This window comes from Dromiciops gliroides, chromosome 5, assembly GCF_019393635.1.
Source record: "Dromiciops gliroides isolate mDroGli1 chromosome 5, mDroGli1.pri, whole genome shotgun sequence".
Lineage (NCBI taxonomy): Eukaryota > Metazoa > Chordata > Mammalia > Microbiotheria > Microbiotheriidae > Dromiciops > Dromiciops gliroides.
In genome coordinates, this window is record NC_057865.1 from 27,218,945 (window position 1) to 27,229,320 (window position 10,376).

The following is a 10,376-nucleotide window of genomic DNA, read 5'->3' on the forward strand; positions in this document are numbered from 1 at the left end:
CCATTGCAAGAAGGTTTTTATTTCATAATACAATATTAATTCTGGGAGTATTGTGCTCCCATATTCCAAATTGTTTGTTTTTTCCAACTGATTATTTGATCAAATTCTATAAAACATTTCCCTAGCAAATTGGTTGCTATGGCAAGTGTAAATTAATTCTAGAAGTATTATTTTTGATAAGCATAAAAAGAGGGGAACATTTGGAAAAGTTTTTTTTTATATTCATGTAATCAAATTTATTATTGCCATAAATAGGGACATATTGTGTAATATAATAATATGTGATTTGGATCTTTTTAGTTATCAATATGAAAAATGTTCTAGACTTAAAAAATTTAATTAAAAAAGTCAGTTCAAATATTACATAAGGGTTTCCTTTTTATGCTATCGCAACTACATTTTGAACTCAATAGTATGGGCTTATATTTTAGAGATTCTTATTCTTTTAAAATTGTGTCTTAACTTATATTAAAATATGTTCAGATTTTTCACAAAAGTAATTGTATACTTAGTAAAAAAAGTTATTACTTGGAATTATTGCATAATTGTATATCATATTCAGAGTCTAGGCACATTCACATTTTTTTTGACCATTATTATCCTTGTTTTAAATCCATATGAGACTTGGATTATGGGAATTTATCATTTAAGACATTAATTGCCTTCATTCTGATTTACCAGATGCCAGTTGGCCAAGGTGCTAGCCAATCACAAGAGGAATACATACAAAAGCAGACATTGAACTGTCATAAAAGGGGAGACAAGCACAAAGTCCAGGTACTGCACTGCCTTCGGAAAGGCTGAGAAAACAGCTATTGGCAAGAGTTGAGGTTGGATTTTCTTGGTTTAATTTCCCCCCACATGGCACCAGGTGGCTGGGCTATGCCATCTCATTCAACATCTGACTTCAGTTCCCCCTCCCATATGCCTGATGTCATGGACATCTCAATTCTATGCATCTTATTAAGCCTGACTCAGTCATTTCTTTGTTCTTTTATGGTAACCCTCATAATTATCTCAGGTGTCAGGATAAATACAATGTTGAACTTGGCCTTGACATCTGTTACCAATTATATTAGATTATTTAATCTCTCATAATATCATGAGGATAATTAGGCAGATGATGCAAAAAGTGATGAAACAAAGATATAAATTATTTTCTAAATTAATATCACAATTGTCTTCCCAATTTATTCTCCACGGGGGGAGTGTAGTAATATTAGGTTTTAGAGAATGTTTCAATTTTTGTTTTTATTATATGTTTCATGTGTAACAACTGGACAATAATTATAAAATCTCAAAAAGATTCTGAATTTCCTTAGACATGCTTTTTGAGAACTCTCATTGTTTGGTTTGGTTATTGGTAAAGCTATTTAAAGTTGTGTTAAGCTCAGTTTTGTAGGAAACTTTCCCAGCTGATTACCAGTATCTGAAACACCTGACAGACTTTACAACCACACCTGAAACTCTACAGCTGAGACTTGTTAGTCGATCATCAGCATCCACACATCCACACCTGAAAGACATTCCACAACTATATCAAGAGAACATCTCAAGAATTATCTGAGAAAAGACTTCCAAAGACTTAAATGGACATTTTCCTATTTTCCTTTTCCTCATTGTATATGCTGTTTATAAGATCCACTTACTAAAGGGCAGTGCCCCCTTTAGTTTTTCTCTGTTTGTAATGTTCACCTGCTAAAAGGGGAGTATCCCCTTCAGCCTTTGTTAATGAGTGGATCAATTTCTTTTTCTCTCTTTTCATTCCCTTTAATTTGTTAGTCATAGATGTATGTAATGTTATTGTTTCATGTAAGGAAACTGTGTTTCTTCACATGAAGTACAGGGTGGAGTGTGAGAATCAGAGTGCCACCCTCAGGAAAAAGCGTGTGATTAGCATCCAAACAGTTACATATCTTCATAGAAACACCCATAAGTCATGTCAATCACTGTTACCAGCCAATTAGCTTGGAGCTGTGTGTGTAGGGACCAAGCCTGGGCAGGCCTGCAGAGGGCTTCTGCTCAAGAGATGGAGGGGCAAGTAGGTCTTTTTCTGTTGGAGGTGGTGAGAAGAGTAGCTTTAGGTGCAGGGAGCTAGGATTTTTTCTTTCTTTCTCCAAGTGTTCTCTTTATTAACCCATAATATACTTTAATAAATACTCAATGCACAAAGATTGGTGCTATACATCTCTATTTTAAGGCGACCACTCATTAGATTTTTAGACATCACAGTTAGATTTTTAAGCTCCACAGCATAAACCTAGAAGTGGTATTGCTGGACACAAAGGTATGTGCAATTTTATAGCCCATTGGACATAGTTCCCAATTGCTGACCAGAATGGTTGGATCTTTCACAATTCCACCAACAGTGGATTAGCATCCCAGTTTTCCCACATCTCCAACATCCAACATTTTCCTTTAATGTTATATTGGCCACTATTATAGATGTGAGGTGGTATGTCAGAGTTGTTTTAATTTACATTTTTCTGAACAATGATGATTTTGAGCATTTTATATGACTACAGATAGCTTTGATTTCTTTGTCTAAAAACTGCTTGTTCATATCCTTTGACCATTTATCAGTTGGGTAATGACTTGTATTTTATAAACTTGCATTGGTTCTCTATACATTTGAAAAATAAGGCCTTTATCAGTGATACTTGTTGCAAAAATTCTTTTTCAGTTTTATGCTTTCTTTATAAATTTTGTTATACTGGTTTTGTTTATGCAAAAGATTTTTTTAAATTTTTAACTTTAAATTTTGTTTTTTAGGGCAATGAGGGTTAAGTGACTTGCCCAGGGTCACACAACTAGGAAGTGCCAAGTGTCTCAGGCTGGGTTTGAACTCAGGTTCTCCTGAATCCAGGACCAGTGCTTTATCCATTATGCCACCTAGCTGCCCCTATGCAAAAGATTTTTAATTTTATATAACCTATTTTGTAATGTTTCTGTATTATTATTTTGCTTTTTTGATGGGGCAATGAGGGTTAAGTGACTTGCCCAAGGTCACACAGCTAGTTAAGTGTCAAGTGTCTGAGGCCAGATTTGAACTCAGGTCCTCCTGAATCCAAGGCCAGTGCTTTATCCACTCGGCCACCTAGCTACCCTGTATTATTTTTAAGACCAAAATCGAGGATGGAGTAGGCAGGTCATTATCGTCCAGTTTTACTTTCTATTTGCTCCTTTCTTATATCTATTAGGAATCAAAATAATTTATTGAAGCATGAAATATTGCAGAATGTTTGGACAAACCCTAGGGCAGTACATCAAGGCTCTCCAGATTCCTTTGTTCTAAGCTAAGGGTTTTAACTTTAGGTAACAGGGAACCAGAGAGTTTGGGTGACTTGCCCAGGATCATGCAGGCAAACATTTCATCCCTTCTTCAGGATTCTAGGTCCAACACTCTAACCATTAGCCCATATTGGCCATCCTGAGAGATGCAGTGGACAGAAACTTGACTTCAGAGTCAGGAAGACCTAGCTTCAAATCCTTTCCTGGGCCACATTTTAGTGTGTTACCTATGGAAAGTCACATAACATCTCATTGCCTCAGAAAACTCAGAGAGTATAAGTTCCTGAGGAGTTGCCCATTTCTCTTGGTGGAGAAACTTAGACATTTTCTTGCCTGGAATTGCCTGCATCATAATCCCAGCTACCATTTGCATGGTGCTTTGAAGGTTTGCAAAATGCTTTTCATTTCTTACCTCATGGGATCCTGACCACAACCTAGTGAAGTAGGTGTTATTCCAATTCCCATTTCACTGAGTTAGATGCTGAGAGAGATTAAGTGACTTTGCTCAGGGTCACCCAGATAGCAAATTCTTGGGTCAGTATTGAATTTAGCTTTTCCTGATTTCAAGGCCACCACTCTATTCACTGAAATGGATTTAAGAAAATACTTCTTCATTATAACATCTATGAACTGATGAAATTGAAGTAAATGCCTTTTTCAGTCACTACCTGATAGTAATTTTGATCATCTGAACTTTGGGGAATATAAGTATATCCTTGGTTTTTAGGATGTATTCAAAGAAGACTGTTAGTGTGAATAAGAGGTAGTTTATCTTCTTTCACCTCTGTCTAAGATGTATTTATTTCACAGAAGAAAAAACTTGAATGAATGGTGAGGTAGATAGCATATTGTACTTTGCTTAATGAGAAACCTTTGTTCAATCCAAATGCTTACACTTCTGACTGACACTACCACTGAATGTTTCCAAACCCTAGTCTCTCCCTCTGTCAAAAGGAACTAATACTTATACATATCATTAGCCTCACAGAATTTTAATAATTTTAGTAAATGTCCAAGAATTTAAATTATATAATGTGCCTTGCAAATGTTGTTACACCAAAGTATAAAACTAACTGAGGAACATCTCCCATAAATCACTTAGTTAATAAATTAAATACAAAGGAAAATCACAGAATTGTAATCTAATTTGAGGGAAATTTCTGGTCAGATCTTTCTTTTTTTCCAGTTTTTTGTGGGGCAATGAGGATTAAGTGACTTGCCCAGGGCCACACACCTAGTAACTACCAAGTGTCTTAGGCTGGATTTGAACTCAGGTCTTCCTGAATCCAGGGCTAGTGCTTTATCCACTGCACCACCTAGCTGCCCCCAGTGAGATCTTTCTAATTTGAATCTTTTAAGTCTTCCAAATGTTTTAACAAAAGTTAGTTTGTTTACCATATTGGCTATTGTGAAAGTGGACACATTATGGCCGAAGATAAGAGGAAGGGGGAAACACACAATGTTTGAGTTTCAAGACCTTCTGGTCTTACCAGATTGCAAATAATTTAGCAGTATACAAATCACATCTTCCCAGAATAATTCATCTTCATCCTTTCTAGTGGTTAGAGGCAGAAAAAACAACTGTTTCATACCACAAGATTCCTCAGCATTCACCTATTTACTCCTAGTCACTGGAATGCTTTGGGATTCAAATAACCAAGCTACAAACATCTCACCTTTCTCCCACTGTATTCTTGGTTTTTTGTTTTGTTTCATTTTGTTTTTAGTGAGGCAATTGGGATTAAGTGACTTGCCTAGGGTCACACAGCTAGTAACTGTCAAGTGTCTGAGGATGGATTTGAACTCAGATCCTACTGATTCCATGGCCAATGCTCTATCCACTGTGCCACCTAGCTGCCCCTCCCCCACTGTATTCTTAAACATTCTTTTTTGGTTTTGTACTGTAGTTTAATTGTCTGCCAAATCTGTCAATCTATCTATCATCTATCTATTTTGTTTATCTACATTCCATCTATCCTTCCCTCCCTTTTATCCTTCCTTTTTCCTTCTCTGTATATCTCTATCTATGGGGCAAAGGAGCTGGGATTCAAATTCAAATCCTTAGATATCAAGATCAGAGGACCCTATGCTTTAGAAGCTATCTAGTCCAATCACCAACTTGAATAGATGAATAAACTGAGATCTAGAGAAGTTAAAAGCTTGGGGCAAAGTGGACAGAATGATGCATTTGGAGTCTTCCAATCTTGCCTCACTTACTAGCTAGGTGACCTTGGGCAAGTCATTTAACCTCTATTTCCCTCATTTCCTTCATCTGTAAAATGAGGATAATGATACCCCTTACCTCACAGGATTTTTGTGTGGATCAAAGGAGATTCACATATGCAAAGTGCTTGGCAAAGTTTGAAGCATTATGATAATGATGGTGGTGGTGGTGGTGGTGGTAGTGATGGTGGTGGTGGTGATAGGGTTTGCCCAAGGTCACCAATTAATCAACAAGCAATTATTTAGCATCAACAGCTTGCTAGGATATCAGGAGACAAATATAATCAATCAAAGAATACCTCTTTCTAAGCACTTTGTATTCTAATGAAGGAGACAACAAAGGCACAGTCAGCATCAGACACAGGATTTAAATACAGATCCTTTTATTTGAAATCTGGTGTTCTCTCCATTTAATCAAGCTTGATTGAAGTTGATTTACTATAGGACATGTACTGCTCCACCCCACAGAACAACCATAGCAGGAAGTTTTAAAAGTCAGTTCTGCAGCCTCTTGGAGAGAAATGATAGTCCAAAAGAGGATGCGGGAACAGGGGTCAGAGGCAACACAGAGGGGATATTGGAAATGATTACATTTCAATGTCACATTATTCATGTAATAGAGGAGAAGAGCTTCTTATTCTTTTCCAAGTGCTACCAGATAGTCTGTTGTAAAGGCCTGCAATAAAGGCTGTTAAAAGCATGTATATTTATTATATTCCCCATTATTGGTTGGGATCCTTACTATGTGAGCCTAGGTTCTGTGGGTAGTAATCTGTATTTTCTTTGAGATGGAAGTTATAATGAAGACACAAGGCTGCTGATTTCCATGTCAAGTTTCATTAGTATGACTTTTGACAAGTGGGGATATATGCCTCAGACGGGTCTGAAGCTGATTACTTGTTTCAGGCTAACTGCCAAGAGGAAAGTCACATGTCCTATAAGAAAAATGATCATCATAATAATTCCCATCCACACTTTCCTTTCTATAGTGACCTGTGGAAAAGGACAGTGGTTTCTTGGGCTGCCTTTTTGGTTAATACATACTGATGTTCAATAGCATTTGAATGGCATCTCAGAGGCTTTCATCCCTCCTTCCAAAATGGGCCCTAATCCTATAGGCTATGAAATAAGGAAGATGTGTCTAATATGGAATAAATGTATGGTCTCCCTTTTGCCTGAGCTCATCCCCACCCTAATTAGAAGAGGTTTGTGATGCATATTTATGATACAGAGCATTGTTTTCTTGGAGTGATGGAGGCAACAAGTAGTGAGCTTTCAGAGATGAACCACCAGAAATATGAGGGGTCCCAATATGAGGGATGAATCAACCCAGGGAAAGAGTTAGGTGAACACAGTTGCTGTCTGAAATTATTTGAAAGCCTATCATAGAGAAGAACTTTTAGAACTTCTGCTTGGCTCCAAAGGACTGAACAAGGAGTCACAGGTGGTAGTCATGAAAAAGGAAAAATATCTGTGGCAAGTAAAACTATATGTAGTCACCTTATTTCTGTCCCAAATTTGAGGAAAATTAGCTTGGGTTTCTAATATATTGCAAATGATAAATTAGAAGCTTTAGCACATTTTGGGGCATCAAGCATTTATTGAAGTATATTAGATATTAGTAAAGAGAGATAGCACATGGCTCAGAAAGTTAGGAAAGCCTTGCTAGGATAAAGGAGCAGAGAGAAAAAGGCACCTCCACCTATGAGTTCCAGGCGAAAAAGGAAGTCTGTGCCTCTATGTGCAGAAACTTCCTGCCGGTCCCAAAGAGAGGTGGTCCTTACACACTACTTCAAGCTCATTGGATAGCATCACCCAAATCCATTGGTTGACTGGACTGGAGGGCAGTCCATGAGTAGAATTTGCTGAGGTCAGAATTCAGAGAACATGCCCCCGCCCCCCCCCCCCAGGGGCCAGGCTCTCAGGTAGATGTGATTTCAATCAAGTCAACTTTAAATGAGTTAATCAGCAAAGTCAATCCAATGAATCCCAATATTATCCTCCCAAGCAGGGCCTCTGGTTGTCCCAAAACCCATCATTTTCTCACAAACCCCACTGTGCTGCATTAAGAAATATTGTTTCCTTAAAGGAAGGAATAATATTGCAAGTACTTGTAAAGGGTTCCATGATGACTAACTGTAACAGAATCAGTGGTGTGCCTCTTGCTCTGCCTGTCAGACTCATAATCAACATGCCTTCCTTGCTAAAGAGTATGAGAGGCATCCTTCAGCATATACACCTTTTGAAAATCTACAAATTGATTATATTACAATGTTTTATCTTGAGGGGGGGTGGAACCAAGATGGCAGAGAGTAGCCAGCAAATTGCCTGAGCTCTCCTTCTATTCCCTCAAATAGAATATTAAATCAAGCCTCTAGATGGATTCTGAAAGTACAAAACCTGAAAAGAGGCAGAGAGACACAGTCTTCCACCCAGAGATAATTTAGAAGACTTCAGGAAAGTTCTGTCTCACTGGGGCAAAAGGGTGGCACAGCGTTCTGTGGCAGCACAGTGCCAAGGGGGTCAGGGCAAGTCAGAAGGAAGCTATGGGCCACAGCTGAGCAACTGAGGACCCTGGATACTGGCTAAACAAGCTGGTGGCACAGCAGGACAGTGGTGAAACCCACCTGAACCAGCTGAGAGGGCAGGTTGCCAGCTGGAGAGCCAGCCACAGGACAGGCACAACCAGGCCTATGAATCCCAGCACAGAGTCAGCAAGCCTAGGGTGGTGAGAAATACACAAGCCATAGAGACCTCAGTGTAGAAAGCCAGTGATACAGTCCCTATACTCCAGCACAAGAAGCTGGAAACAGGGGCCCTAGTGCCCCCAGAGGAGACCTCAACTTTAAAAATATATATTAGCTGCAGTATGAGTAAGAAACAAAAAAAGAGCTCTCACAATTGAGAGCTTCTGTATTGACAGGGAAGAGGCAAACACAAACTGAGATGAGGACAATACTCCAAATTGCCTACATGTGAAGCCTCAAGAAGAAAGATAATTGGTCTCAAGAACAAAAGGACTTCTTGGAAGAGCTCAAAAAGGATTTTAAAATCAATTGAGAGAAATGAAAGTAACACAAGAAAATTATGAAAAAAGAATCAGCAGCTTGGAAAAGGAAACACAAAGCTTGACTGAAGACAACAATTCCTTAAAAAGTTAATCTGGCCAAATGGAAAAGAAGGTGCATAATCTGACTGAAGAAAACAGTGCCTTAAAAAATTCTTTTGGCCAAATGGAAAAAAGGTGCATAATCTTACTGAAGAAAACAATACCTTAACAATTAAAATTGGACAGTTGGAAGATAATGAATCCATGAGACACCAAGAAGCAGTCAAGAAGAATCAAAAGAATTAAAAAATAGAAGAAAATGTGAAATAACTCATTGGAAAGACAACTGACCGGGAAAACAGATCCAGGAGAGAAAATTTGAGAATCATTAGACTTCCAGAAAGCCATCATCAGAAAAATAGTCTAGACACCATATTCCAGGAAATCATTTATTTATTTGTTGTTTGTTTATGTATTTATGTATTTATTTATTGCTGGGCAGTGGGGGTTAAGTGACTTGCCCAGGGTCACACAGCTAGTAAGTGTTAAGTGTCTGAGGCCGGATTGAACTCAGGTCCTCCTGAATCCATGGCCGGTGCTTTATCCACTGCACCACCTAGCTGCCCCTATTCCAGGAAATTATTAAGGAGAACCACCCTGATATTATAGAATCAGAGAATAAAATCATCATTGAAAGAATCCACTGATCACCTCCTGAAAGAGACCCCAAAAGGAACACTCCAAGGAATATTGTAGCCAAATCCCAGAATTATCAGGTGAAGGAGAAAATACTCTAAGCAGTCAGAAAGAAGCAAGTTAAGTATCATGGAGCCACAGTCAGGATTGCCTAGACCTGGAAGCTTTAACATTAAAGGATCACAAGGCTTGGAATATGATATTCCAGAAGGCAAAGGAGCGTGGATTGCAGCCAAAAATCTATTACCCAGCAAAACTGATTATTCTCTTTCAGGGGAAAAGATGGGCATTCAATAATATTGGGGACGTTCAAGGTTTCCTAATGAAAAGACCAGATCTCAATAAAAAATTCAATCTTAACATTGTGAGATTAAAATTGGATATTAGATCATAAATCTACCCTACTTAACCTTTCCCTTAATTTATCTCCCAGACTAGTAAATGGAAGAAGCTTCTGGTTTTCTAGATAGAGCTTTTATTGTATGGTAGTCACAAGGTGATGTTGATTAGAAGGATAGGAAAGTAGAAATACAATACAAATCATCTTAAGTCTAGGCTTAGTCTATATTCTGTATAAAATTCACCAAAACCCAAGGCCACCTTTGGGGAGAGAGACCGAGTCAAGCGTGTGCTGTTAACCGAGAGCTAGGCCGAGTCAAACTCCAGTCAGCATCTGTCTGTGCAGCGCAGCCAGGAGACCAGCGGAGCAGGAAAAAAGGCCCCACTTCCGTTCTCTCCTTGCCTTTTAAGCTCGCACCCCGGAAGTTGAGTGCTCAGCAGGCAATCTGGCCTGTGTCGCAGGTGGACTGGTATGCGTAGCTCATGCTGTTGGTCTCCTCCCCAAAAGGGTGGTCCTAAAAAAAACTGGCATCTCTCCATTATCTAACCGACTGTTAAAACTTTTTACCACAACATACAAGACTCAAGAGAAGTTTAAAAAGGTAAACAGGGGGGAAAAAGTTACTCAATAAAGTCAAACTGCTTACATCCTTACATGGGAAGATAATACTTATAACTCTTGAGAATTGTCTATGTATTTGGGCATACAGAAGGATTATACACAGAGGGTATAAATGTAAACTGTCTTTGATGTGATGATATCAATAAAATTAAGGGT